The sequence below is a fragment of the Chenopodium quinoa genome, unplaced genomic scaffold, assembly GCF_001683475.1.
Source record: "Chenopodium quinoa cultivar QQ74 unplaced genomic scaffold, ASM168347v1, whole genome shotgun sequence".
NCBI lineage: Eukaryota > Viridiplantae > Streptophyta > Magnoliopsida > Caryophyllales > Amaranthaceae > Chenopodium > Chenopodium quinoa.
In genome coordinates this window covers 1-25393 of record NW_018744498.1, presented here as the reverse complement: position 1 = coordinate 25393, position 25393 = coordinate 1, and positions in this window count along the sequence as shown.

Below are 25393 nucleotides of genomic sequence, written 5' to 3'. Positions count from 1 at the left end.
TCGGGCGACGAATTAATTTCTTCCAAATTTATTCGTCGAGTTGGTTCGTATATTTTGCTTGGGTGTTACCCAAAGGGTTCAGTCAAGATTAAGCTGTAATATTACTGAATATATTAGCTTTCTTATAATTTTGAACCCGCTATCAGAATAATACACTTGTTTGAAGGACACCGTTCCTTTCAGATGTGTCTAACACCCCTTAGGGCTAATAAGCCCCTTGGATGGGCTATTATATGTCTAACACCCCTTAGGGTTAATGAGCTCTTTTAGATAGGCGACCTTAGAAAACTTTAATGCATTCGGCCGATCGAAATTGCGAAAAAGGCCTCTAGCATGGTGAAAACGCTATTTTCTGATTACGATCTCATTTTTAAGCAAGTCTTGGAACGGTACGTGCTCGGAACACCCCATATTGAGCCCCTTGAATGGGTGATAATATAATTGACGCTTTTTAAGAGCTTCCTGGTTGACAAGTGTTTTTGAAGAAACTTGTAGACTAAAGTATTTGAAGCAACATCTATTAAGAAAAAAAATTTTATGGCTAACATATGTATACTTGTATTTATTGTTATGTTTCACGCCCTGTGGGGCAGCCGAGTCCCTTGAGAGGCAGATATAAGTTTTGTACCCCTTTGGGTTAATGAACCCCTTGGATGGGCGATGATGCGCCTGACGCCCCCTATAACTAATGAGCCCCTTGGATGGGTGATGATGTGTCTCACACCCCTTAGGGCTAATCAGCTTCTTGGATGGGCGATGATGTTTCTGACGCCTCTTTGGGCTAATGAGCCCCTTAGATGGGCGATGATGTGTCTAACGCCCCTTAGGGATAATAAGCCCCATTGATGGGCGATGATGTGTCTTACCCCCCTTAGGGTTAAAGAACCCCTTGGATGGGCAATGATGTGTCTGACGTCTCGTAGGGCTAATCAGCTCCTTGGATGGGTGATGTTGTTTCTAACACCCTTTAAGACTAATAAGGCCCTTGGATAGGCGATAATGTCTCTCACGCCCCATTGGGCTAATTTGAGTTCCGTGGATTAGCGATGATGTGTCTCACCCCCTTAGGGCTAATGAGCCCCTTGGATGGGCGAAGATGTGTCTCAAACCCTAAGGTTTAATGAGCCCCTTGGAAGAGCGATGATGTGTTTCACACCCCTTAGGGCTAATGAGCCTCTAGGAAGGGCGATGATGTGTCTCACCCCCTTTAGGGTTAAAGAACCCCTTGGATGGGCGATGATGTGTCTGACGTCTCTTAAGGCTAATCAGTTCATTGGATGGGCGATGATGTTTCTGACGTCCGTTAGGGCTAATGATCCCCTTGGATGGGCGATGATGTATCTAACGCCCCTTAGGACTAATAAGCCTCTTGAATGGGCGATGATGTGTCCAATACCCCTTAGGGCTACTGAGCTCCTTGGAAGGCGATGATGTGTCTCAAGCCCCACAAGGGTAATGAGCCCTGTGGATAGGCGATGATGTGTCTCACGCCCCTTTAGGATAATGAGCCCTCTAGAAGGTAGATGATGTGTCTAACACCCTTTAGGACTAATAAGGCCCTTGGATGGGCGATGATGTGTCTCACTCCTTTTAGGGTTAATGAGCACCTTGGATGGGCGATGATGTGTCTAACGCCCCTTAGGGCTAATAAGCCCCTTAGATGGGCGATGATGTGTCTAACAATCCTTAGGACAAATAAGCCTCTTGGATAGGCGACGATGTGTCTGACACCCCTTAGGGCTAATGAGCCCCTAAGATGGGCGATGATGTGTCTCACGCCCCATTGGGCTAATTTCTGCTCCGTGGATGGGCGATGATGTGTCTCACCCCCTTAGGGCTAATGAGACCTTTGGATGGGTGATGATCTGTCTCAAACCTCTAAGGGCTAATGAGCCCCTTGGAACGACGACGATGTGTCTCACACCCCTTAGGGCTAATGAGCCCCTAGGAAGGGCGATGATGTGTCTCATGCCCCTTAAGGATAATGAGCCCCTTGGATGGGCGATGATGTGTCTCTAACCCCTAAGGGCTAATGAGCCCCTTGGAACGGCGATGATGTGTCTCACACCCCTTAGGGCTAATGAGCCCCTAGGAAGGGCGATGATGTGTCTCATGCCCCTTAGGGATAATGAGCCCCTTGGATGGGCGATGATATGTCTCACGCCCCTTAGGGATAATGGTCTTCGAAGATGGGAGATGATGTGTCTAACACCCTTTAGGACTAATAAGGGCCTTAGATGGGCGATGATGTGTCTCACGCCCCATTGGGATAATTTGAGCTCCGTGGATGGGCGATGATGTGTCTCGTCCCCTTAGGGCTAATGAGCCACTTGGATAGGCGGTAATGTGTCTCAAACACCTATGGGCTAATGAACCCCTTGGAAGGGAGATGATGTGTCTCACACCCCTTAGGGCTAATGAGCCCCTAGGAAGGGCGATGATGTGTCTCACCCCCCTTTAGGGTTTAAGAACCTCTTGGATGGGCGATGATGTGTCTAACATCTCTTAAGGCTGATCAGCTCCTTGGATGGGCGATGATGTTTTTCTGACGCCCGTTAGGGCTAATGAGCTCCTTAGATGGGCGATGATGTATCTAACGCCCCTTAGGACTAATAAGACTCTTGGATGGGCGATGATGTGTCCAATACCCCTTAGGGCTATTGAGCTCCTTGGATGGGCGATGATGTGTCTCAGGCCCCACAAGGATAATGAGCCCCGTAGATAGGCGATGATGTGTCTCACGCCCCATAGGGATAATGAGCCCCATGGATGGTAGATGATGTGTTTGACACCCTTTAGGACTAAATAAGGCCCTTGAATGGGCGATGACGTGTCTCACGCCTCTTGGGGTTAATTAGCCCCTTGGATGGCCGATGATGTGTTTGACGCACCTTAGGGCTAATGAGCCCCTTAGATGGGCAATGATGTGTCTAACAAATCATAGGACAAATAAGCCTCTTGGATAGGCGACGATGTGTCTGACACCCCTTAGGGCTAACGAGCCCCTTGGATGGGCGATGATGTGTTTCACGCCCCATTGGGCTAATTTGAGCTCCGTGGATGGGCGATGATGTGTCTCAACCCCTTAGGGCTAACGAGACCTTTGGATGGGCGATGATGTGTCTCCAACCCCTAAGGGCTAATGAGCCCCTCGTAACGGCGATGATGTGTCTCAAACCCCTTAGGGCTAATGAGCCCCTAGGAAGGGCGATGATGTGTCTCATGCCCCTTAAGGATAATGAGCCCCTTGGATGGGCGATGATGTGTCTCAAACCCCTAAGGGCTAATGAGCCCCTAGGAAGGGCGATGATGTGTCTTATGCCCCTTAGGGATAATGAGCCCCTTGGATGGGCGATGATATGTCTCACGCCCCTTAGGGATAATGGGCCTCGAAGATGGGAGAAGATGTGTCTGACACCCTTTAGGACTAATAAGGGCCTTAGATGGGCGATGATGTGTCTCACGCCCCATTGGGATAATTTGAGCTCCGTGGATGGGCGATGATGTATCTCACCCCCTTAGGGCTAATGAGCCCCTTGGATAGGCGATAATGTGTCTCAAACACCTATGGGCTAATGAGCCCCTTGGAAGGGAGATGATGTGTCCCACACCCCTTAGGGCTAATGAGCACCTAGGAAGGGCGATGATGTGTCTCATGCCCCTTAGGGATAATGAGCCCCTTGGATGGGCGATGATATGTCTCACGCCCCTTAGCGATAATGGGCCTCGTAGATGGGAGATGATGTGTCTGACACCCTTTAGGACTAAAGAGGGCATTAGATGGGCGATGATGTGTCTAACGCCCCATTGGGAAAATTTGGGCTCCATGGATGGGCGATGATGTGTCTCACCCCCTTAGGGCTAATGAGCCCCTTGGATGGACGATAATGTGTCTCAAACACCTAAGGGCTAATGAGCCCCTTGGAAGGGGGACGATGTGTTTCACACCCCTTAGGGCTAATGAGCCCCTACGAAGGGCGATGATGTGTCTAACCCCCCCTTAGGGTTAAAGAACCCCTTGGATGGGCGATAATGTGTCTGATGTCTCTTAAGGCTAATCAGCTCCTTGGATGGGCGGTGATGTTTCTGACGCCTGTTAGGTCTAATGAGCTCCTTAGATGGGCGATGATGTATCTAACGCCCCTTAGGACTAATAAGCCTCTTGGATGGGCGATGATGTGTCCAATACCCCTTAGGGCTATTGAGCTCCTTTGATGGGCGATGATGTGTCTCAGGCCACACAGGGATAATGAGCCCCTAGGAAGGGCAATGATGTGTCTCATGCCCCTTTAGGATAATGAGCCCCTTTGATGGGCGGTGATGTGTCTCTAATCCCTAAGGGCTAATGAGCCCCTTGGAACGGCGATGATGTGTCTCACACCCCTTAGGGCTAATGAGCCCCTAGGAAGGGCGATGATGTGTCTCATGCCCCTTAGGGATAATGAGCCCCTTGGATGGGCGATGATATGTCTCACGCCCCTTAGGGATAATGGGCCTCGAAGATGAAAGATGATGTGTCTGACACCCTTTAGGACTAATAAGGGGCTTAGATGGGCGATGATGTGTCTCACGCCCCATTGGGATAATTTGAGCTCCGTGGATGGCCGATGATGTGTCTCACTCCCTTAGGGCTAATGAGCCCCTTGGATAGGCGATAATGTGTCTTAAACACCTATAGGCTAATGAGCCCCTTGGAAGGGAGATGATGTGTCTCACACCCCTTAGGGCTAATTTGCCTCTAGGAAGGGCGATGATGTGTCTCATGCCCCTTAGGGATAATGAGCCGCTTGGATGGGCGATGATATGTCTCACCCCCTTAGGGATAATGAGCCCCTTTGGATGGGCGATGATGTGTCTCAAACCCCTAAGGGCTAATGAGCCACTTGGAACAGCGATGATGTGTCTCACACCCCTTAGGGCTAATGAGCCCCTAGGAAGGGCGATGATGTGTCTCATGCCCCTTAAGGATAATGAGCCCCTTGGATGGGCGATGATGTGTCTCTAATCCCTAAGGGCTAATGAGCCCCTTGGAACGGCGATGATGTGTCTCACACCCCTTAGGGCTAATAAGCCCCTAAGAAGGGCGATGATGTGTCTCATGCCCCTAAGGGATAATGAGCCCCTTGCATGGGCGATGATATGTCTCACGCCCCTTAGGGATAATGGGCCTCGAAGATGGGAGATGATGTGTCTGACACCCTTTAGGACTAATAAGGGCCTTAGATGGCCGATGATGTGTCTCACGCCCCATTGGGATAATTTGAGCTCCGTGGGTGGGCGATGATGTGTCTCACCCCTTAGGGCTAATGAGCCCTTTGGATGGGCGATAATGTGTCTCAAACACCTATGGGCTAATGAGCCCTTGGAAGGGAGATGATGTGTCTCACGCCCCTTAGGGATAATGGTCTTCGAAGATGGGAGATGATGTGTCTAACACCCTTTAGGACTAATAAGGGCCTTAGATGGGCGATGATGTGTCTCACGCCCCATTGGGATAATTTGAGCTCCGTGGATGGGCGATGATGTGTCTCGTCCCCTTAGGGCTAATGAGCCACTTGGATAGGCGGTAATGTGTCTCAAACACCTATGGGCTAATGAACCCCTTGGATGGGAGATGATGTGTCTCACACCCCTTAGGGCTAATGAGCCCCTAGGAAGGGCGATGATGTGTCTCACCCCCCTTTAGGGTTTAAGAACCTCTTGGATGGGCGATGATGTGTCTAACGTCTCTTAAGGCTGATCAGCTCCTTGGATGGGCGATGATGTTTTTCTGACGCCTGTTAGGGCTAATGAGCTCCTTAGATGGGCGATGATGTATCTAACGCCCCTTAGGACTAATAAGACTCTTGGATGGGCGATGATGTGTCCAATACCCCTTAGGGCTATTGAGCTCCTTGGATGGGCGATGATGTGTCTCAGGCCCCACAAGGATAATGAGCCCCGTAGATAGGCGATGATGTGTCTCACGCCCCATAGGGATAATGAGCCCCATGGATGGTAGATGATGTGTTTGACACCCTTTAGGACTAAATAAGGCCCTTGAATGGGCGATGACGTGTCTCACGCCTCTTGGGGTTAATTAGCCCCTTGGATGGCCGATGATGTGTTTGACGCACCTTAGGGCTAATGAGCCCCTTAGATGGGCAATGATGTGTCTAACAAATCATAGGACAAATAAGCCTCTTGGATAGGCGACGATGTGTCTGACACCCCTTAGGGCTAACGAGCCCCTTGGATGGGCGATGATGTGTTTCACGCCCCATTGGGCTAATTTGAGCTCCGTGGATGGGCGATGATGTGTCTCACCCCCTTAGGGCTAACGAGACCTTTGGATGGGCGATGATGTGTCTCCAACCCCTAAGGGCTAATGAGCCCCTCGTAACGGCGATGATGTGTCTCAAACCCCTTAGGGCTAATGAGCCCCTAGGAAGGGCGATGATGTGTCTCATGCCCCTTAAGGATAATGAGCCCCTTGGATGGGCGATGATGTGTCTCAAACCCCTAAGGGCTAATGAGCCCCTAGGAAGGGCGATGATGTGTCTTATGCCCCTTAGGGATAATGAGCCCCTTGGATGGGCGATGATATGTCTCACGCCCCTTAGGGATAATGGGCCTCGAAGATGGGAGAAGATGTGTCTGACACCCTTTAGGACTAATAAGGGCCTTAGATGGGCGATGATGTGTCTCACGCCCCATTGGGATAATTTGAGCTCCGTGGATGGGCGATGATGTATCTCACCCCCTTAGGGCTAATGAGCCCCTTGGATAGGCGATAATGTGTCTCAAACACCTATGGGCTAATGAGCCCCTTGGAAGGGAGATGATGTGTCTCACACCCCTTAGGGCTAATGAGCACCTAGGAAGGGCGATGATGTGTCTCATGCCCCTTAGGGATAATGAGCCCCTTGGATGGGCGATGATATGTCTCACGCCCCTTAGCGATAATGGGCCTCGTAGATGGGAGATGATGTGTCTGACACCCTTTAGGACTAAAGAGGGCATTAGATGGGCGATGATGTGTCTAACGCCCCATTGGGAAAATTTGGGCTCCATGGATGGGCGATGATGTGTCTCACCCCCTTAGGGCTAATGAGCCCCTTGGATGGACGATAATGTGTCTCAAACACCTAAGGGCTAATGAGCCCCTTGGAAGGGGGACGATGTGTTTCACACCCCTTAGGGCTAATGAGCCCCTACGAAGGGCGATGATGTGTCTAACCCCCCCTTAGGGTTAAAGAACCCCTTGGATGGGCGATAATGTGTCTGATGTCTCTTAAGGCTAATCAGCTCCTTGGATGGGCGGTGATGTTTCTGACGCCTGTTAGGTCTAATGAGCTCCTTAGATGGGCGATGATGTATCTAACGCCCCTTAGGACTAATAAGCCTCTTGGATGGGCGATGATGTGTCCAATACCCCTTAGGGCTATTGAGCTCCTTTGATGGGCGATGATGTGTCTCAGGCCACACAGGGATAATGAGCCCCTAGGAAGGGCAATGATGTGTCTCATGCCCCTTTAGGATAATGAGCCCCTTTGATGGGCGGTGATGTGTCTCTAATCCCTAAGGGCTAATGAGCCCCTTGGAACGGCGATGATGTGTCTCACACCCCTTAGGGCTAATGAGCCCCTAGGAAGGGCGATGATGTGTGTCATGCCCCTTAGGGATAATGAGCCCCTTGGATGGGCGATGATATGTCTCACGCCCCTTAGGGATAATGGGCCTCGAAGATGAAAGATGATGTGTCTGACACCCTTTAGGACTAATAAGGGGCTTAGATGGGCGATGATGTGTCTCACGCCCCATTGGGATAATTTGAGCTCCGTGGATGGCCGATGATGTGTCTCACTCCCTTAGGGCTAATGAGCCCCTTGGATAGGCGATAATGTGTCTTAAACACCTATAGGCTAATGAGCCCCTTGGAAGGGAGATGATGTGTCTCACACCCCTTAGGGCTAATTTGCCTCTAGGAAGGGCGATGATGTGTCTCATCCCCTTAGGGATAATGAGCCCCTTTGGATGGGCGATGATGTGTCTCAAACCCCTAAGGGCTAATGAGCCACTTGGAACGGCGATGATGTGTCTCACACCCCTTAGGGCTAATGAGCCCCTAGGAAGGGCGATGATGTGTCTCATGCCCCTTAAGATAATGAGCCCCTTGGATGGGCGATGATGTGTCTCTAACCCCCAAGGGCTAATGAGCCCCTTGGAACTGCGATGATGTGTTTCACACCCCTTAGGGCTAATGAGCCCCTAGGAAGGGCGATGATGTGTCTCATGCCCCTTAAGGATAATGAGCCCCTTGGATGGGCGATGATGTGTCTCTAATCCCTAAGGGCTAATGAGCCCCTTGGAACGGCGATGATGTGTCTCACACCCCTTAGGGCTAATAAGCCCCTAAGAAGGGCGATGATGTGTCTCATGCCCCTAAGGGATAATGAGCCCCTTGGATGGGCGATGATATGTCTCACGCCCCTTAGGGATAATGGGCCTCGAAGATGGGAGATGATGTGTCTGACACCCTTTAGGACTAATAAGGGCCTTAGATGGCCGATGATGTGTCTCACGCCCCATTGGGATAATTTGAGGTCCGTGGGTGGGCGATGATGTGTCTCACCCCCTTAGGGCTAATGAGCCCTTTGGATGGGCGATAATGTGTCTCAAACACCTATGGGCTAATGAGCCCCTTGGAAGGGAGATGATGTGTCTCACACCCCTTAGGGCTAATGAGCCCCTAGGAAGGGCGATGATGTGTCTCATGCCCCTTAGGAATAATGAGCCCCTTGGATGGGCGATGATATGTCTCACCCCCTTAGGGATAATGAGCCCCTTTGGATGGGCGATGATGTGACTTAAACCCTTTAAGGCTAATGAGCCCCTTGGAATGGCGAAGATGTGTCTCACACCCCTTAGGGCTAATGAGCCCCTAGGAAGGGCGATGATGTGTCTCATGCCCTTTAAGATAATGAGCCCCTTGGATGGGCGATGATGTGTCTCTAACCCCCAAGGGCTAATGAGCCCCTTGGAACGGCGATGATGTGTCTCACACCCCATAAGGCTAATGAGCCCCTAGGAAGGGCGATGATGTGTCTCATGCCCCTTAGGGATAATGAGCCCCTTGGATGGGCGATGATATGTCTCACGCCCCTTAGGGATAATGGGCCTCGAAGATGGGAGATGTTGTGGCTGACACCCGTTAGGACTAAAAAGGGCCTTAGATGGGCGATGATGTGTCTCACGCCCTATTGGGATAATTTGAGCTCCGTGGATGGGCGATGATGTGTCTCACCCCCTTAGGGCTAATGAGCCCCTTGGATAGGCGATAATGTGTCTCAAACACCTATGGGCTAATGAGCCCCTTGGAAGGGCGATGATCTGTCTCACACCCCTTAGGGCTAATGAGCCGCTAGGAAGGGCGATGATGTGTCTCATGCCCCTTAGGGATAATGAGCCCCTTGGATGGGCGATGATATGTCTCACCCCCTTAGGGATAATGAGCCCCTTTGGTTGGGTGATGATGTGTCTCAAACCCCTAAGGGCTAATGAGCCCCTTGGAACGGCGATGATGTGTCTCACAACCCTTAGGGCTAATGAGCCCCTAGGAAGGGCGATGATGTGTCTCATGCCCCTTAAGATAATGAGCCCCTTGGATGGGCGATGATGTGTCTCTAACCCCCAAGGGCTAATGAGCCCCTTGGAACGGCGATGATGTGTCTCACACCCTTGAGGGCTAATGAGCCCCTAGGAAGGGCGATGATGTGTCTCATGCCCCTTAGGGCTAATGAGCCCCTTGGATGGGCGATGATATGTCTCACGCCCCTTAGGGATAATCGGCTTCAAAGATGGGAGATGATGTGTCTGACACCCTTTAGGACTAATAAGGGCCTTAGATGGGCGATAATGTGTCTCACGCCCTATTGGGATAATTTGAGCTCTGTGGATGGCCGATGATGTGTCTCACCCCTTAGGGCTAATGAGCCCCTTGGATAGGCGATAATGTGTCTGAAACACCTATGGGCTTATGAGCCCCTTGGAAAGGAGATGATGTGTCTCACACCCCTTTGGGCTAATGAGCCCCTAGGAAGGGCGATGATGTGTCTCACCCCCCCTAAGGGTTAAAGAACCCCTTAGATGGGCGATGATGTGTCTGACGTCTCTTAAGGCTAATCAGCTCCTTGGATGGGCGATGATGTTTCTCACGCCCGTTAGGGCTAATAAGTTCCTTAGATGGGCAATGATGTATCTAACGCCCCTTAGGACTAATAAGCCTCTTCGATGGGCGATGATCTGTACAATACCCCTCAGGGCTATTGAGCTCCTTGGATGGGCGATGATGTGTCTCAGGCCCCACAGGGATAATGAGCCCCGTGGATAGGCGATGATGTGTCTCACGCCCCTTAGGGATAATGAGCCCCGTGGATGGTAGATGATGTGTTTTACACCCTTTAGGACTAATAAGGCCCTTGGATGGGCGATGACGTGTCTCACGCCTCTTTGGGTTAATGAGCCCCTTGGATGGGCGATGATGTGTTTGACGCCCCTTAGGGCTATGAGCCCCTTAGATGGGCGATGATGTGTCTAACCCCCTAAGGGCTAATGAGCCCTTTGGATGGGCGATGATGTGTCTCAAACCCCAAAGGGCTAATGAGCCCCTTGGAACGGCGATGATGTGTCTCACACCCCTTAGGGCTAATGAGCACCTAGGAAAGGCGATGATGTGTCTCATGCCCCTTAGGGATAATGAGCCCCTTGGATGGGCGATGATATATCTCGCGCCCCTTAGAGATAATGGGCCTCGAAGATGGGAGATGATGTGTCTGACACCCTTTAGGACTAATAAGGGCCTTAGATGGGCGATGATGTGTCTCACACCCCATTGGGATAATTTGAGCTCCGTGGATGGGCGATGATGTGTCTCACTCCCTTAGGGCTAATGAGCACCTAGGAAAGGCGATGATGTGTCTCATGCCCCTTAGGGATAATGAGCCCCTTGGATGGGCGATGATATGTCTCGCGCCCCTTAGAGATAATGAACCTCGAAGATGGGAGATGATGTGTCTGACACCCTTTAGGACTTATAAGGGCCTTAGATGGGCGATGATGTGTCTCACGCCCCGTTGGGCTAATTTGAGCTCCGTGGATGGGCGATGATGTGTCTCACCCCTTTAGGGCTAATGAGCCCCTTGGATAGGCGATAATGTGTCTCAAACACCTATGGGCTAATGAGCCCCTTGGAACGGCGATGATGTGTCTCACACCCCTTAGGGCTAATGAGCCCCTAGGAAGGGCGATGATGTGTCTCATGACCCTTAAGGATAATGAGCCCCTTGGATGGGCGATGATGTGTCTCTAACCCCTAACGGCTAATGAGCCCCTTGGAACGGCGATGATGTGTCTCACACCCCTTAGGGCTAATGAGCCCCTTGGATGGGCGATGATGTGTCTCTAACCCCCAAGGGCTAATGAGCCCCTTGGAACGGCGATGATGTGTCTTACACCCCTTAGGGCTAATGAGCCCCTAGGAAGGGCGATGATGTGTCTCATGCCCCTTAGGGCTAATGAGCCCCTTGGATGGGCGATGATATGTCTCACGCCCCTGAGGGATAATGGGCCTCGAAGATGGGAGATGATGTGTCTGACACCCTTTCGGACTAATAAGGGCCTTAGATGGGCGATGATGTGTCTCACGCCCCATCGGGATAATTTGAGCTCCGTGGATGGGCGATGATTTGTCTCACCCCCTTAGGGCTAATGAGCCCCTTGGATAGGCGATAATGTGTCTGAAACACCTATGGGCTTATGAGCCCCTTGGAAGGGAGATGATGTGTCTCACACCCCTTTGGGCTAATGAGCCCCTAGGAAGGGCGATGATGTGTCTCACCCCCCCTTAGGGTTAAAGAACCCCTTAGATGGGCGATGATGTGTCTGACGTCTCTTAAGGCTAATCAGCTCCCTGGATGGGCGATGATGTTTCTGACGCCCGTTAGGGCTAATGAGCTCCTTGGATGGGCAATGATGTATCTAACGCCCCTTAGGACTAATAAGCCTCTTGGATGGGCGATGATGTGTACAATACTCATCAGGGCTATTGAGCTCCTTGGATGGGCGATGATGTGTCTCAGGCCCCTCAGGGATAATGAGCCCCGTGGATAGGCGATGATGTGTCTCACGCCCCTTAGGGATAATGAGCCCCGTGGATGGTAGATGATTTGTTTGACACCCTTTAGGACTAATAAGGCCCTTGGATGGGCGATGACGTGTCTCACGCCTCTAGGGTTAATGAGCCCCTTGGATGGGCGATGATGTGTCTCACCCCTTAGGGCTAATGAGCCCCTTGGATAGGCGATAATGTGTCTGAAACACCTATGGGCTTATGAGCCCCTTGGAAAGGAGATGATGTGTCTCACACCCCTTTGGGCTAATGAGCCCCTAGGAAGGGCGATGATGTGTCTCACCCCCCCCTAAGGGTTAAAGAACCCCTTAGATGGGCGATGATGTGTCTGACGTCTCTTAAGGCTAATCAGCTCCTTGGATGGGCGATGATGTTTCTCACGCCCGTTAGGGCTAATAAGTTCCTTAGATGGGCAATGATGTATCTAACGCCCTTAGGACTAATAAGCCTCTTCGATGGGCGATGATCTGTACAATACCCCTCAGGGCTATTGAGCTCCTTGGATGGGCGATGATGTGTCTCAGGCCCCACAGGGATAATGAGCCCCGTGGATAGGCGATGATGTGTCTCACGCCCCTTAGGGATAATGAGCCCCGTGGATGGTAGATGATGTGTTTTACACCCTTTAGGACTAATAAGGCCCTTGGATGGGCGATGACGTGTCTCACGCCTCTTTGGGTTAATGAGCCCCTTGGATGGGCGATGATGTGTTTGACGCCCCTTAGGGCTATGAGCCCCTTAGATGGGCGATGATGTGTCTAACCCCCTAAGGGCTAATGAGCCCTTTGGATGGGCGATGATGTGTCTCAAACCCCAAAGGGCTAATGAGCCCCTTGGAACGGCGATGATGTGTCTCACACCCCTTAGGGCTAATGAGCACCTAGGAAAGGCGATGATGTGTCTCATGCCCCTTAGGGATAATGAGCCCCTTGGATGGGCGATGATATATCTCGCGCCCCTTAGAGATAATGGGCCTCGAAGATGGGAGATGATGTGTCTGACACCCTTTAGGACTAATAAGGGCCTTAGATGGGCGATGATGTGTCTCACACCCCATTGGGATAATTTGAGCTCCGTGGATGGGCGATGATGTGTCTCACTCCCTTAGGGCTAATGAGCACCTAGGAAAGGCGATGATGTGTCTCATGCCCCTTAGGGATAATGAGCCCCTTGGATGGGCGATGATATGTCTCGCGCCCCTTAGAGATAATGAACCTCGAAGATGGGAGATGATGTGTCTGACACCCTTTAGGACTTATAAGGGCCTTAGATGGGCGATGATGTGTCTCACGCCCCGTTGGGCTAATTTGAGCTCCGTGGATGGGCGATGATGTGTCTCACCCCTTTAGGGCTAATGAGCCCCTTGGATAGGCGATAATGTGTCTCAAACACCTATGGGCTAATGAGCCCCTTGGAACGGCGATGATGTGTCTCACACCCCTTAGGGCTAATGAGCCCCTAGGAAGGGCGATGATGTGTCTCATGACCCTTAAGGATAATGAGCCCCTTGGATGGGCGATGATGTGTCTCTAACCCCTAAGGGCTAATGAGCCCCTTGGAACGGCGATGATGTGTCTCACACCCCTTAGGGCTAATGAGCCCCTTGGATGGGCGATGATGTGTCTCTAACCCCCAAGGGCTAATGAGCCCCTTGGAACGGGGATGATGTGTCTTACACCCCTTAGGGCTAATGAGCCCCTAGGAAGGGCGATGATGTGTCTCATGCCCCTTAGGGCTAATGAGCCCCTTGGATGGGCGATGATATGTCTCACGCCCCTGAGGGATAATGGGCCTCGAAGATGGGAGATGATGTGTCTGACACCCTTTCGGACTAATAAGGGCCTTAGATGGGCGATGATGTGTCTCACGCCCCATCGGGATAATTTGAGCTCCGTGGATGGGCGATGATTTGTCTCACCCCCTTAGGGCTAATGAGCCCCTTGGATAGGCGATAATGTGTCTGAAACACCTATGGGCTTATGAGCCCCTTGGAAGGGAGATGATGTGTCTCACACCCCTTTGGGCTAATGAGCCCCTAGGAAGGGCGATGATGTGTCTCACCCCCCCTTAGGGTTAAAGAACCCCTTAGATGGGCGATGATGTGTCTGACGTCTCTTAAGGCTAATCAGCTCCCTGGATGGGCGATGATGTTTCTGACGCCCGTTAGGGCTAATGAGCTCCTTGGATGGGCAATGATGTATCTAACGCCCCTTAGGACTAATAAGCCTCTTGGATGTGCGATGATGTGTACAATACTCATCAGGGCTATTGAGCTCCTTGGATGGGCGATGATGTGTCTCAGGCCCCTCAGGGATAATGAGCCCCGTGGATAGGCGATGATGTGTCTCACGCCCCTTAGGGATAATGAGCCCCGTGGATGGTAGATGATTTGTTTGACACCCTTTAGGACTAATAAGGCCCTTGGATGGGCGATGACGTGTCTCACGCCTCTAGGGTTAATGAGCCCCTTGGATGGGCGATGATGTGTCTGACGCCCCTTAGGGCTATGAGCCCCTTAGATGGGCGATGATGTGTCTAACAATCCATAGGACAAATAAGCCTCTTGGATAGGCGACGATGTCTCTGACACCCCTTAGGGCTAACGAGCCCCTTGGATGGGCGATGATGTGTCTCACGCCCCATTGGGCTAATTTAAGCTCCCTGGATGGGCGATGATGTGTCTCACCCCCTTAGGGCTAATGAGCCCTTTGGATGGGCGATGATGTGTCTCAAACCCCAAAGGGCTAATGAGCCCCTTGGAACGGCGATGATGTGTCTCACACCCCTTAGGGCTAATGAGCCCTTAGGAAGGGCGATGATGTGTCTAATGCCCCTTAAGGATAATGAGCCCCTTGGATGGGCGATGATGTGTCTCTAACCCCTAAGGGCTAACGAGCCCCTTGGAACGGCGATGATGTGTCTCACACCCCTTAGGGCTAATGAGCACCTAGGAAAGGCGATGATGTGTCTCATGCCCCTTAGGGATAATGAGCCCCTTGGATGGGCGATGATATGTCTCGCGCCCCTTAGAAATAATGGGCCTCGAAGATGGGAGATGATGTGTCTGACACCCTTTAGGACTAATAAGGGCCTTAGATGGGCGATGATGTGTCTCACACCCCATTGGGATAATTTGAGCTCCGTGGATGGGCGATGATGTGTCTCACTCCCTTAGGGTTAATGAGCACCTAGGAAAGGCGATGATGTGTCTCATGCCCCTTAGGGATAATGAGCCCCTTGGATGGGCGATGATATGTCTCGCGCCCCTTAGAGATAATGGGCCTCGAAAATGGGAGATGATGTGTCTGACACCCTTAGGACTTATAAGGGCCTTAGATGGGCGATGATGTGTCTCACGCCCCGTTAGGCTAATTTGAGCTCCGTGGATGGGCGATGATGTGTCTCACCCCTTTAGGGCTAATGAGCCCCTTGGATAGGCGATAATGTGTCTCAAACACCTATGGGCTAATGAGCCCCTTGGAAGGGAGATGATGTGTCTCACACCCCATAGGGCTAATGAGCCCCTAGGAAGGGCGATGATGTGTCTCATGCCCCTTAGGGATAATGAGCCCCTTGGATGGGCGATGATATGTCTCACCCCCTTAGGGATAATGAGCCCCTTTGGATCGGCGATGATGTGTCTCAAACCCCTAAGGGCTAATGAGCCCCTTGGAATGGCGATGATGTGTCTCACACCCCTTAGGGGTAATGAGCCCCTAGGAAGGGCGATGATGTGTCTCATGCCCCTTAAGGATAATGAGCCCCTTGGATGGGCGATGATGTGTCTCTAACCCCTAAGGGCTAATGAGCCCCTTGGAACGGCGATGATGTGTCTCACACCCCTTAGGGCTAATGAGCCCCTTGGATGGGCGATGATGTGTCTCTAACCCCCAAGGGCTAATGAGCCCCTTGGAACGGCGATGATGTGTTTCACACCCCTTAGGGCTAATGAGCCCCTAGGAAGGGCGATGATGTGTCTCATGCCCCTTAGGGCTAATGAGCCCCTTGGATGGGCGATGATATGTCTCACGCCCCTTAGGGATAATGGGCCTCGAAGATGGGAGATGATGTGTCTGACACCCTTTAGGACTAATAAGGGCCTTAGATGGGCGATGATGTGTCTCACGCCCCATCAGGATAATTTGAGCTCCGTGGATGGGCGATGATTTGTCTCACCCCCTTAGGGCTAATTAGCCCCTTGGATAGGCGATAATGTGTCTGAAACACCTATGGGCTTATGAGCCCCTTGGAAGGGAGATGATGTGTCTCACACCCCTTTGGGCTAATGAGCCCCTAGGAAGGGCGATGATGTGTCTCACCCCCTTAGGGTTAAAGAACCCCTTAGATGGGCGATGATGTGTCTGACGTCTCTTAAGGCTAATCAGCTCCTTGGATGGGCGATGATGTTTCTGACGCCCGTTAGGGCTAATGAGCTCCTTAGATGGGCAACGATGTATCTAACGCCCCTTAGGACTAATAAGCCTCTTGAATGGGCGATGATGTGTACAATACTCATCAGAGCTATTGAGCTCCTTGGATGGGCGATGATGTGTCTCAGGCTCCTCAGGGATAATGAACCCCGTGGATAGGCGATGATGTGTCTCACGCCCCTTAGGGATAATGAGCCCTGTGGATGGTAGATGATTTGTTTGACACCCTTTAGGACTAATAAGGCCCTTGGATGGGCGATGATGTGTCGCACGCCTCTTGGGTTAATGAGCCCCTTGGATGGGCGATGATGTGTCTGACGCCCCTTAGGGCTATGAGCCCCTTAGATGGGCGATGATGTGTCTAACAATCCATAGGACAAATAAGCCTCTTGGATAGGCGACGATGTGTCTGACACCCCTTAGGGCTAACGAGCCCCTTGGATGGGCGATGATGTGTCTCACGCCCCATTGGGCTAATTTGAGCTCCGAGGATGGGCGATGATGTGTCTCACCCCCTTAGGGCTAATGAGCCCTTTGGATGGGCGATGATGTGTCTCAAACCCCAAAGGGCTAATGAGCCCCTTGGAACGGCGATGATGTGTCTCACACCCCTTAGGGCTAATGAGCCCTTAGGAAGGGCGATGATGTGTCTCATGCCCCTTAAGGATAATGAGCCCCTTGGATGGGCGATGATGTGTCTCTAACCCCTAAGGGCTAACGAGCCCCTTGGAACGGCGATGATGTGTCTCACACCCCTTAGGGCTAATGAGCACCTAGGAAAGGCGATGATGTGTCTCATGCCCCTTAGGGATAATGAGCCCCTTGGATGGGCGATGATATGTCTCGCGCCCCTTAGAGATAATGGGCCTCGAAGATGGGAGATGATGTGTCTGACACCCTTTAGGACTAATAAGGGCCTTAGATGGGCGATAATGTGTCTCACACCCCATTGGGATAATTTGAGCTTTGTGGATGGGCGATGATGTGTCTCACTCCCTTAGGGCTAATGAGCACCTAGGAAAGGCGATGATGTGTCTCATGCCCCTTAGGGATAATGAGCCCCTTGGATGGGCGATGATATGTCTTGCGCCCCTTAGAGATAATGGGCCTCGAAGATGGGAGATGATGTGTCTGACACCCTTTAGGACTTATAAGGGCCTTAGATGGGCGATGATGTGTCTCACGCCCCGTTGGGCTAATTTGAGCTCCGCGGATGGGCGATGATGTGTCTCACCCCTTTAGGGCTAATGAGCCCCTTGGATAGGCGATAATGTGTCTCACACACCTATGGGCTAATGAGCCTCTTGGAAGGGAGATGATGTGTCTCACACCCCATAGGGCTAATGAGCCCCTAGGAAGGGCGATGATGTGTCTCATGCCCCTTAGGGATAATGAGCCCCTTGGATGGGCGATGATATGTCTCACCCCCTTAGGGATAATGAGCCCCTTTGGATCGGCGATGATGTGTCTCAAACCCCTAAGGGCTAATGAGCCCCTTGGAATGGCGATGATGTGTCTCACACCCCTTAGGGCTAATGAGCCCCTAGGAAGGGCGATGATGTGTCTCATGCCCCTTAAGGATAATGAGCCCCTTGGATGGGCGATGATGTGTCTCTAACCCCTAAGGGCTAATGAGCCCCTTGGAACGGCGATGATGTGTCTCACACCCCTTAGGGCTAATGAGCCCCTAGGAAGGGCGATGATGTGTCTCATGCCCCTTAAGGATAATGAGCCCCTTGGATGGGCGATGATGTGTCTCTAACCCCTAAGGGCTAATGAGCCCCTTGGAACTGCGATGATGTGTCTCACACCCCTTAGGGCTAATGAGCCCCTTGGATGGGCGATGATGTGTCTCTAACCCCCAAGGGCTAATGAGCCCCTTAGAACGGCGATGATGTGTCTCACACCCCTTAGGGCTAATGAGCCCCTAGGAAGGGCGATGATGTGTCTCATGCCCCTTAGGGCTAATGAGCCCCTTGGATGGGCGATGATATGTCTCACGCCCCTTAGGGATAATGGGCCTCGAAGATGGGAGATGATGTGTCTGACACCCTTTAGGACTAATAAGGGCCTTAGATGGGCGATGATATGTCTCACGCCCCATCGGGATAATTTGAGCTCCGTGGATGGGCGATGATTTGTCTCACCCCCTTAGGGCTAATGAGCCCCTTGGATAGGCGATAATGTGTCTGAAACACCTATGGGCTTATGAGCCCCTTGGAAGGGAGATGATGTGTCTCACACCCCTTTGGGCTAATGAGCCCCTAGGAAGGGCGATGATGTGTCTCACCCCCCCTTAGGGTTAAAGAACCCCTTAGATGGGCGATGATGTGTCTGACGTCTCTTAAGGCTAATCAGCTCCTTGGATGGGCGATGATGTTTCTGACGCCCGTTAGGGCTAATGAGCTCCTTAGATGGGCAATGATGTATCTAACGCCCCTTAGGACTAATAAGCCTCTTGGATGGGCGATGATGTGTACAATACTCATCAGGGCTATTGAGCTCCTTCGATGGGCGATGATGTGTCTCAGGCCCCTCAGGGATAATGAGCCCCGTGGATAGGCGATGATGTGTCTCACGCCCCTTAGGGATAATGAGCCCCGTGGATGGTAGATGATTTGTTTGACACTCTTTAGGACTAATAAGGCCCTTGGATGGGCGATGACGTGTCTCACACCTCTTGGGTTAATGAGCCCCTTGGATGGGCGATGATGTGTCTGACGCCCCTTAGGGCTATGAGCCCCTTAGATGGGCGATGATGTGTCTAACAATCCATAGGACAAATAAGCCTCTTGGATAGGCGACGATGTGTCTGACACCCCTTAGGGCTAACGAGCCCCTTGGATGGGCGATGATGTGTCTCACGCCCCATTGGGCTAATTTGAGCTCCGTGGATGGGCGATGATGTGTCTCACCCCCTTAGGGCTAATGAGCCCTTTGGATGGGCGATGATGTGTCTCAAACCCCAAAGGGCTAATGAGCCCCTTGGAACGGCGATGATGTGTCTCACACCCCTTAGGGCTAATGAGCCCCTAGGAAGGGCGAGGATGTGTCTCATGCCCCTTAAGGATAATGAGCCCCTTGGATGGGCGATGATGTGTCTCTAACCCCTAAGGGCTAACGAGCCCCTTGGAACGACGATGATGTGTCTCACACCCCTTAGGGCTAATGAGCTCCTAGTAAAGGCGATGATGTGTCTCATGCCCCTTAGGGATAATGAGCCCCTTGGATGGGCGTTGATATGTCTCGCGCCCCTTAGAGATAATGGGCCTCGAAGATGGGAGATGATGTGTCTGACACCCTTTAGGACTAATAAGGGCTTTAGATGGGCGATGATGTGTCTCACACCCCATTGGGATAATTTGAGCTCCGTGGATGGGTGATGATGTGTCTCACTCCCTTAGGGCTAATGAGCCCCTTGGATAGGCGATAATGTGTCTCAAACACCTATGGGCTTATGAGCCCCTTGGAAGGGAGATTATGTGTCTCACACCCCTTTGGGCTAATGAGCCCCTAGGAAGGGAGATGATGTGTCTCACCCCCCTTAGGGTTAAAGAACCCCTTGGATGGGCGATGATGTGTCTGACGTCTCTTAAGGCTAATCAGCTCCTTGGATGGGCGATGATGTTTCTGACGCCCGTTAGGGCTAATGAGCTCCTTAGATGGGTGATGATGTATCTAACGCCCCTTAGGACTAATAAGCCTCTTGGATGGGCGATGATGTGTACAATACTCATCAGGGCTATTGAGCTCCTTGGATGGGCGATGATGTGTCTCAGGCCCCTCAGGGATAATGAGCCCCGTGGATAGGCGATGATGTGTCTCACGCCCCTTAGGGATAATGAGCCCCGTGGATGGTAGATGATTTGTTTGACACCCTTTAGGACTAATAAGGCCCTTGGATGGGCGATGACGTGTCTCACGCCTCTAGGGTTAATGAGCCCCTTGGATGGGCGATGATGTGTCTGACGCCCCTTAGGGCTATGAGCCCCTTAGATGGGCGATGATGTGTCTAACAATCCATAGGACAAATAAGCCTCTTGGATAGGCGACGATGTCTCTGACACCCCTTAGGGCTAACGAGCCCCTTGGATGGGCGATGATGTGTCTCACGCCCCATTGGGCTAATTTAAGCTCCTGGATGGGCGATGATGTGTCTCACCCCCTTAGGGCTAATGAGCCCTTTGGATGGGCGATGATGTGTCTCAAACCCCAAAGGGCTAATGAGCCCCTTGGAACGGCGATGATGTGTCTCACACCCCTTAGGGCTAATGAGCCCTTAGGAAGGGCGATGATGTGTCTCATGCCCTTAAGGATAATGAGCCCTTGGATGGGCGATGATGTGTCTCTAACCCCTAAGGGCTAATGAGCCCCTTGGAACGGCGATGATGTGTCTCACACCCCTTAGAGCTAATGAGCACCTAGGAAAGGCGATGATGTGTCTCATGCCCCTTAGGGATAATGAGCCCCTTGGATGGGCGATGATATGTCTCGCGCCCCTTAGAGATAATGGGCCTCGAAGATGGGAGATGATGTGTCTGACACCCTTTAGGACTAATAAGGGCCTTAGATGGGCGATGATGTGTCTCACACCCCATTGGGATAATTTGAGCTCCGTGGATGGGCGATGATGTGTCTCACTCCCTTAGGGTTAATGAGCACCTAGGAAAGGCGATGATGTGTCTCATGCCCCTTAGGGATAATGAGCCCCTTGGATGGGCGATGATATGTCTCGCGCCCCTTAGAGATAATGGGCCTCGAAAATGGGAGATGATGTGTCTGACACCCTTAGGACTTATAAGGGCCTTAGATGGGCGATGATGTGTCTCACGCCCCGTTAGGCTAATTTGAGCTCCGTGGATGGGCGATGATGTGTCTCACCCCTTTAGGGCTAATGAGCCCCTTGGATAGGCGATAATGTGTCTCAAACACCTATGGGCTAATGAGCCCCTTGGAAGGGAGATGATGTGTCTCACACCCCATAGGGCTAATGAGCCCCTAGGAAGGGCGATGATGTGTCTCATGCCCCTTAGGGATAATGAGCCCCTTGGATGGGCGATGATATGTCTCACCCCCTTAGGGATAATGAGCCCCTTTGGATCGGCGATGATGTGTCTCAAACCCCTAAGGGCTAATGAGCCCCTTGGAATGGCGATGATGTGTCTCACACCCCTTAGGGTAATGAGCCCCTAGGAAGGGCGATGATGTGTCTCATGCCCCTTAAGGATAATGAGCCCCTTGGATGGGCGATGATGTGTCTCTAACCCCTAAGGGCTAATGAGCCCCTTGGAACGGCGATGATGTGTCTCACACCCCTTAGGGCTAATGAGCCCCTTGGATGGGCGATGATGTGTCTCTAACCCCCAAGGGCTAATGAGCCCCTTGGAACGGCGATGATGTGTTTCACACCCCTTAGGGCTAATGAGCCCCTAGGAAGGGCGATGATGTGTCTCATGCCCCTTAGGGCTAATGAGCCCCTTGGATGGGCGATGATATGTCTCACGCCCCTTAGGGATAATGGGCCTCGAAGATGGGAGATGATGTGTCTGACACCCTTTAGGACTAATAAGGGCCTTAGATGGGCGATGATGTGTCTCACGCCCCATCAGGATAATTTGTGCTCCGTGGATGGGCGATGATTTGTCTCACCCCCTTAGGGCTAATGAGCCCCTTGGATAGGCGATAATGTGTCTGAAACACCTATGGGCTTATGAGCCCCTTGGAAGGGAGATGATGTGTCTCACACCCCTTTGGGCTAATGAGCCCCTAGGAAGGGCGATGATGTGTCTCACCCCCTTAGGGTTAAAGAACCCCTTAGATGGGCGATGATGTGTCTGACGTCTCTTAAGGCTAATCAGCTCCTTGGATGGGCGATGATGTTTCTGACGCCCGTTAGGGCTAATGAGCTCCTTAGATGGGCAACGATGTATCTAACGCCCCTTAGGACTAATAAGCCTCTTGAATGGGCGATGATGTTTACATTACTCATCAGAGCTATTGAGCTCCTTGGATGGGCGATGATGTGTCTCAGGCTCCTCAGGGATAATGAACCCCGTGGATAGGCGATGATGTGTCTCACGCCCTTAGGGATAATGAGCCCTGTGGATGGTAGATGATTTGTTTGACACCCTTTAGGACTAATAAGGCCCTTGGATGGGCGATGATGTGTCGCACGCCTCTTGGGTTAATGAGCCCCTTGGATGGGCGATGATGTGTCTGACGCCCCTTAGGGCTATGAGCCCCTTAGATGGGCGATGATGTGTCTAACAATCCATAGGACAAATAAGCCTCTTGGATAGGCGACGATGTGTCTGACACCCCTTAGGGCTAACGAGCCCCTTGGATGGGCGATGATGTGTCTCACGCCCCATTGGGCTAATTTGAGCTCCGAGGATGGGCGATGATGTGTCTCACCCCCTTAGGGCTAATGAGCCCTTTGGATGGGCGATGATGTGTCTCAAACCCCAAAGGGCTAATGAGCCCCTTGGAACGGCCATGATGTGTCTCACACCCCTTAGGGCTAATGAGCCCCTAGGAAGGGCGAGGATGTGTCTCATGCCCCTTAAGGATAATGAGCCCCTTGGATGGGCGATGATGTGTCTCTAACCCCTAAGGGCTAACGAGCCCCTTGGAACGACGATGATGTGTCTCACACCCCTTAGGGCTAATGAGCTCCTAGTAAAGGCGATGATGTGTCTCATGCCCCTTGGGGATAATGAGCCCCTTGGATGGGCGTTGATATGTCTCGCGCCCCTTAGAGATAATGGGCCTCGAAGATGGGAGATGATGTGTCTGACACCCTTTAGGACTAATAAGGGCTTTAGATGGGCGATGATGTGTCTCACACCCCATTGGGATAATTTGAGCTCCGTGGATGGGTGATGATGTGTCTCACTCCCTTAGGGCTAATGAGCCCCTTGGATAGGCGATAATGTGTCTCAAACACCTATGGGCTTATGAGCCCCTTGGAAGGGAGATTATGTGTCTCACACCCCTTTGGGCTAATGAGCCCCTAGGAAGGGAGATGATGTGTCTCACCCCCCCTTAGGGTTAAAGAACCCCTTGGATGGGCGATGATGTGTCTGACGTCTCTTAAGGCTAATCAGCTCCTTGGATGGGCGATGATGTTTCTGACGCCCGTTAGGGCTAATGAGCTCCTTAGATGGGTGATGATGTATCTAACGCCCCTTAGGACTAATAAGCCTCTTGGATGGGCTATGATGTGTCCAATACCTCTTAGGGCTATTGAGCCCCTAGGAAGGGCGATGATGTGTCTCATGCCCCTTAAGGATAATGAGCCCCTTGGATGGGCGATGATGTGTCTCTAACCCCTAAGGGCTAACGAGCCCCTTGGAACGGCGATGATGTGTCTCACACCCTTAGGGCTAATGAGCACCTAGGAAAGGCGATGATGTGTCTCATGCCCCTTAGGGATAATGAGCCCCTTGGATGGGCGATGATATGTCTCGCGCCCTTAGAGATAATGGGCCTCGAAGATGGGAGATGATGTGTCTGACACCCTTTAGGACTAATAAGGGCCTTAGATGGGCGATAATGTGTCTCACACCCCATTGGGATAATTTGAGCTTTGTGGATGGGCGATGATGTGTCTCACTCCCTTAGGGCTAATGAGCACCTAGGAAAGGCGATGATGTGTCTCATGCCCCTTAGGGATAATGAGCCCCTTGGATGGGCGATGATATGTCTTGCGCCCTTAGAGATAATGGCCTCGAAGATGGGAGATGATGTGTCTGACACCCTTTAGGACTTATAAGGGCCTTAGATGGGCGATGATGTGTCTCACGCCCCGTTGGGCTAATTTGAGCTCCGCGGATGGCGATGATGTGTCTCACCCCTTTAGGGCTAATGAGCCCCTTGGATAGGCGATAATGTGTCTCAGACACCTATGGGCTAATGAGCCTCTTGGAAGGGAGATGATGTGTCTCACACCCCATAGGGCTAATGAGCCCCTAGGAAGGGCGATGATGTGTCTCATGCCCCTTAGGGATAATGAGCCCCTTGGATGGGCGATGATATGTCTCACCCCCTTAGGGATAATGAGCCCCTTTGGATCGGCGATGATGTGTCTCAAAACCCTAAGGGCTAATGAGCCCCTTGGAATGGCGATGATGTGTCTCACACCCCTTAGGGCTAATGAGCCCCTAGGAAGGGCGATGATGTGTCTCATGCCCCTTAAGGATTAATGAGCCCCTTGGATGGGCGATGATGTGTCTCTAACCCCTAAGGGCTAAATGAGCCCCTTGGAACGGCGATGATGTGTCTCACACCCCTTAGGGCTAATGAGCCCTAGGAAGGGCGATGATGTGTCTCATGCCCTTAAGGATAATGAGCCCCTTGGATGGGCGATGATGTGTCTCTAACCCCTAAGGCTAATGAGCCCCTTGGAACTGCGATGATGTGTCTCACACCCCTTAGGCTAATGAGCCCCTTGGATGGGCGATGATGTGTCTCTAACCCCAAGGGCTAATGAGCCCCTTAGAACGGCGATGATGTGTCTCACACCCCTTAGGGCTAATGAGCCCCTAGGAAGGGCGATGATGTGTCTCATGCCCTTAGGGCTAATGAGCCCCTTGGAATGGGCGATGATATGTCTCACGCCCCTTAGGGATAATGGGCCTCGAAGATGGGAGATGATGTGTCTGACACCCTTTAGGACTAATAAGGGCCTTAGATGGGCGATGATGTGTCTCACGCCCCATGGGATAATTTGAGCTCCGTGGATGGGCGATGATTTGTCTAACCCCCTTAGGGCTAATGAGCCCCTTGGATAGGC